A 5,352-nucleotide genomic window follows, 5' to 3' on the forward strand; every position below is an offset into this window, starting at 1 on the left:
CTCTGATTTTGTTGATTTGGGTCTCCTTTCTTTTTCTGTTAGTTGGGCCAATGGTGTATCCATTTTGCTTATTCTTTTTTAAAAGCCAGTTCCTTCTTTCACTGATCTTTTGTATATTTTGTTTATTCTGTTAATTTTAAGTATTTCCTCCCTCCTACTAATTTTGGGGTTGGCTTGTTGTTTTTCTTGGTCCTTGAGGTACACTGATAAATCATTTATTTGATGTCTTTCCAATTTTTTGATGTAGGCATCAATTGCTATAAACTTCCTTCTTAACACTGCTTTTGCTATATCCCATAAATTTTGATATGTTGTAGTGACATTTTCATTTGTTTCCAGAAATTTTTGGATTTCCCTTTTGATTGCTTCTATGACCTCCTTCCTGCTCATTCCAGAGTGTGTTTTTCTTTCTCTCCGAGTCTGCATATTTTCTACAAATGCTTAAATTGTTAATTTCCAACTTCACTCTGTTGTGGTCAGAAAAGATACATGGTATGACTTCAGTTTTGTTTTTCTTTTTATTTTCTGAGACTTGATTTATGGCCTACCACATGGTCTATCCTAGACAAAGTTCCATGCACTGATGAAAAGAATGTGTATTCTTCAGCTGTGGGATGCAGTGTTCTGTAGATATCAGGTTAACTTGGTCCATAGTGTAGATTAGCCCTGTTGTTTTCTTTGTTGATTTTCTGTGTAGTTGATCTATCCATTGATGAAAGTGGGGTGTTGAAGTCCCTCATTACTATTGTATTGGAATCTGTCTCCCTTTAGATCCATTAATATTTGTTTTAAATAGCCAGGAGCTCTGGCTTTGAGTACATATACATTTATTATAGTCACATCTTCCTGTTGAATTGATCCTTTAATCATTGCATAATGCACTTCTTTGTCTCTTTTAACAGTTTTTGTGTTAAAGTCTATTTTTTCTGTTATTAGGATGGAAATACCTGCTTGTTTTTGCTTTCCATTAGCATAGGATATCTTTTTCCATCCTTTTAGCCTGCGTGTATCTTTGTTGGTGCAGTGTGTTTTTTGTAGACAGCAAATAGTTGGGTCTTATTTTTAATTCATTTGGTCAATCTGTAATCTTTTAATTATATTCAAGGTTATTACTGATAAGTAACAATTTGGTCCTACCATTTTCCCATAAGTATTCCTGTTGTTTGCTTTGGATTTCCTTGTACTTTTACTAGGAGATTTTCTGCCTTTACATTCTTTCATGGTGATGACTATAGCTCTGTTTCTGTGTGTAGCAAATCCTTTAGAGTCATTTGTAAGGCTGGACAGGTGGTGACAAATTCATTTTTTGTTTGTTTTGGAAGATCTTGATTTCACCTTCGTTTATAAATCAGAGCTTTGCTGGATACAGCATTCTGGGTTGGCAGTTTCTTTTTGAACTTGGGCTGTGTCTCTCCATTCTCTTCTAGCCTGTAGAGTTTCTGACGAGAGAAATCAGCTGTTAGTCTAATTGGTGATGCTATGAAGGTAATCTGGTGTTTTTCTCATGCACATTTTAGAATCTTTTCTTTATGTTTTACTGTGAAAGTTTGACTTTAATGTGTCGTGGTGAATATCTTTTCTGACTGCTGTATTAGGAGTTCTATGTGGTCCTTGTACTTTGATGTCCCTTTCTTTCTCCAAAGATCAGGGAAGTTTTTTGCTATTATTTACTGAACGGGCCTTCTAATCCATTCTCTCTTTCCATGCCTTCAGGAACTCCTAAGACGTGTATGTTTGGTCATTTGTTAGTATCCCATAAGTATCAAACAATATTTTCAGCTTTTCTAATTTTTCTTCTTTTTTTCACGGAGATATTTCCAAGAATTTGTCTTCTAGCTCAGATATTCTTTCTTCTGCCTCATCAAGTCTGTTGTTGAAGCTTTCCATTGTATTTAATATTTGGCATATTGAATTCTTCATTTTCAATATTTCAGTTTGATTTCTCTTCAATATCTCAATCTCTTGGCAAAATTTTTCATCCATATTGTGTGTGGATTTCTTTACCTCATGAATTTGTGTCTCTGTGTTTCCTAGTGTTTTTATGATCATTCTTTTGAATTCATTTTCAGGCAGTTCATCAGTCTCTTCATCTTCACACTCTAATATTGAAGGGTTGCTGTGTTCCTTTTGGGGAGTCACGTTGTCATCCTTGCTCTTGTTTCTTGTATTTCTGCTTTTATTTTTAGGCATTCGTGGAACCACTTGTTGGTTTTCTTCTCTGATGGGATTTTATCTTTGAACTATTTGTGGCTCAGTGGAGTGTCTGCTCATACAGTGGCTATCCAGAGGTGTGTGCTGGGTGGGCCCAGGGAGCTCTGGTCAGTGTTACAGGTGGGGTGAGAAGCCTGGGTGACACCCAGGTTGGGTGCAGTAGACCTCTGTGTCAGCAGGAGGGAGGGTAAGATCATGCCTGATGGCATAACCACAACCTCACCTCCTCTTTCCCAAGGTTCCCAGTGTCCATGACTGCCCACGGTAGGTACAACCCCACCCATGCAGGTGCATGGATCACACAGGGATCTGTGGGGTCCTCAGTGTTTGGAGACTGTCGCAGTCGCAGTCTGCTCTCAGCTCGCACGGAAGCCGCTGCAGTGAGCCACCCCAGGCAATCAGGGAGCCCAGAGCCTCTGATGCCAGACACAGTGATTGCCCAGAGACCTTCATGCCCTGTTGTGCAACCACCGAGTTCCCACGGTCATGGCACTCAGAGGGCAGCGGGTCAGCTCTCAGCCCACAGGCCTGCGCTGTCCACAGGGAAGCAGAGACACTCCCAGAACCAGGTGCCTGTGGGTGCTCTGCCTTGGCAGTTGGAGCCCCGGGCCTTGTGACAGGTTGAGGGCATGAGGGCACCGCACAGTCCTAAGTGGGTGCCCAGCCCTCTGGGTCAGCCCCCCCAGCCAGACTCAAAGTCAGTGGGGAATGCAGACGTCTCCCTCCAGTAAAATCCGCCGGTCGGGTGCACCTGAGCGCTGCTGCAGCCTCTGCTGGTGTCACTGGATGCCCTGTGGAGAGGCTAGGGAGAAGGAAGGGTGCTGTCCTTCACTGGATTAGGTGGGACCCTGCCCCTCGCTAGGGCCCCACCGGACTCCAAGCCAGTGTTGTCTGCAAGGCTCTCCCTCAGGAAATGCCACCGCCGGCACAGCACAGGCAGTGCTCTCCCCTTGCCCTCGGCAGCTGGTGTCTCCTCCAGGCCTGTGTGTCCCCTCCCTGCTGCGCGTCTGCACTTTCCCTGTTCTGCCCGTAGAATGTCCACTGCAGGCGTCTCTCCAGCTCTCCCCTGCTTTCCTTCTGCCATCTTCCTGGGGCAGAACCGGCCTGTCTGTCCCCCTCAGCCATCCTGGAGTCCCTCAGTCCAGCTTTCTTCACAGTCCAATGACTTTGGGCGAGTTGTGGTGGTTTTTGGGCAGTGGATCTGTTTGTCAAATTTAAGTGTGTAGCTGGCGCCGCGGCTCACTAGGCTAATCCTCCGCCTTGCGGCGCCGGCACACCGGGTTCTAGTCCCGGTCGGGGCGCCGGATTCTGTCCCGGTTGCTCCTCTTCCAGGCCAGCTCTCTGCTGTGGCCAGGGAGTGCAGTGTAGGATGGCCCAAGTGCTTGGGCCCTGCACCCCATGGGAGACCAGGAGAAGCACCTGGCTCCTGCCTTCGGATCAGCGTGGTGCGCCAGCCGCAGTGGCCATTGGAGGGTGAACCAACGGCAAAGGAAGACCTTTCTCTCTGTCTCTCTCTCTCACTGTCCACTCTGCCTGTCAAAAGAAAATATTTAAGTGTGTAGAGTTGTTTGTAATATTCATTTACTGTTTTTTGCCTTGTGAAAAGCCTGCGGTGATATCCTGTTTCATTCTTGATGTTGCTAATTTGTGTTGTCTCTCCTTTTTTTTATCATCAGTCTTCATAGAGTGTTGCTAATTTTATTGGTTTCTACTGAAGAACCCCTTCTATGTTTCATTTAATTTCTGTTTCAATTATGTCTATTTCTTCTTTTAGTTATTATTATTTCCTTCCTCCCATTTACTTTAGGTTTATTTTAGCCTTCTTTTCTGGATTCTGGAGACTTTTTCTCTTTTCTAATGTATCATTTAGTGTTACAGATTTACCTCTGATCACTGCTTTATCCAAAACCCACACATTTTGATATGGTAGATTTTGATTTTCTTTTATTTTAGTGTACTTAAAATGTTTTCTCTCAGGCTTGTGCTTTGACTTATGGATTATTTAAAAGTGGGCTGATTAGCTTCCAAGTACTTGGAGAGTTTCTCAAATCTTTCTGTTATTGATTTCTGGTGTGACTGCACTGTGGTTAGAAAACATAATCTTTTAGTAAGATTTCACTTCTAACTTAACTAAGCTTTAATTAATTGATTATTTAAGGTTCAGGGTGTGATCTGTCTTGGGCTATGTTCCTCAGGCACCTGATGTAAATTTGTACTCCGCTGTGTGTGTGTTTTTTTTTTTTTTTTTTTTTTTTGTGTGTGTGTGTGTGACAGGCAGAGTGGACAGTGAGAGAGAGAGAGACAGAGAGAAAGGTCTTCCTTTTGCTGTTGGTTCACCCTCCAATGGCCGCCGCGGCTGCCGCGCTGCGGCCGGCGCACCACACTGATCCTATGGCAGGAGCCAGGTGCTTCTCCTGGTCTCCCATGGGGTGCAGGGCCCAAGCACCTGGGCCATCCTCCACTGCACTGCCGGGCCACAGCAGAGAGCTGGCCTGGAAGAGGGGCAACCGGGACAGAATCCGGCGCCCCGACCGGGACTAGAACCCGGTGTGCTGGCGCCGCAAGGTGGAGGATTAGCCTAGTGAGCCGCAGCGCCGGCCTCCCCTGTTCTTGAGCAGAGCGCTTCATTCGTGTTGGCTGGATTCTGTTGGCTGATAATGTGCATGAGTTTTTCTACACCTGTGATGACTTTCCGCTGGTTACTCTGACAGTGGTGTGAGAAGGGGAGACAGAAGTGTCTCAGCATGATTGTGCACGGCCTGTCCTTTCTGTCAGGTTTTGCTTCACACATCTTGCAGCTCTTTTGTCTGGTGTCTTATATCTGAAACTGCTTTGCCTGGTTCCCCCACCAAGAATTTTTTTTAAAGATTTATTTTATTTATTTGAAAGACAGAGTTACAGGGAGGTCAAGACAGAAAGAGAGGTCTTCCATCCGCTGAATGGCCACAATGGCTGGAGCTGCGCCGATCTGAAGCCAGGAGCCAGGAGCTTCTTCTGGGTCTCCCACGTGGGTGCAGGGGCCCAAGGACTTGGGCCATTTTCTACTGCTTTCCCAGGCCACAGAGAGAGTTGGGATGCTGGCGTTTCAGGCCAGGGCTTTAACCCACTGCACCACAGCACCGGCCCCAACCAAGAAATTTT

Source organism: Oryctolagus cuniculus, chromosome 7 (assembly GCF_964237555.1).
Source record: "Oryctolagus cuniculus chromosome 7, mOryCun1.1, whole genome shotgun sequence".
Lineage (NCBI taxonomy): Eukaryota > Metazoa > Chordata > Mammalia > Lagomorpha > Leporidae > Oryctolagus > Oryctolagus cuniculus.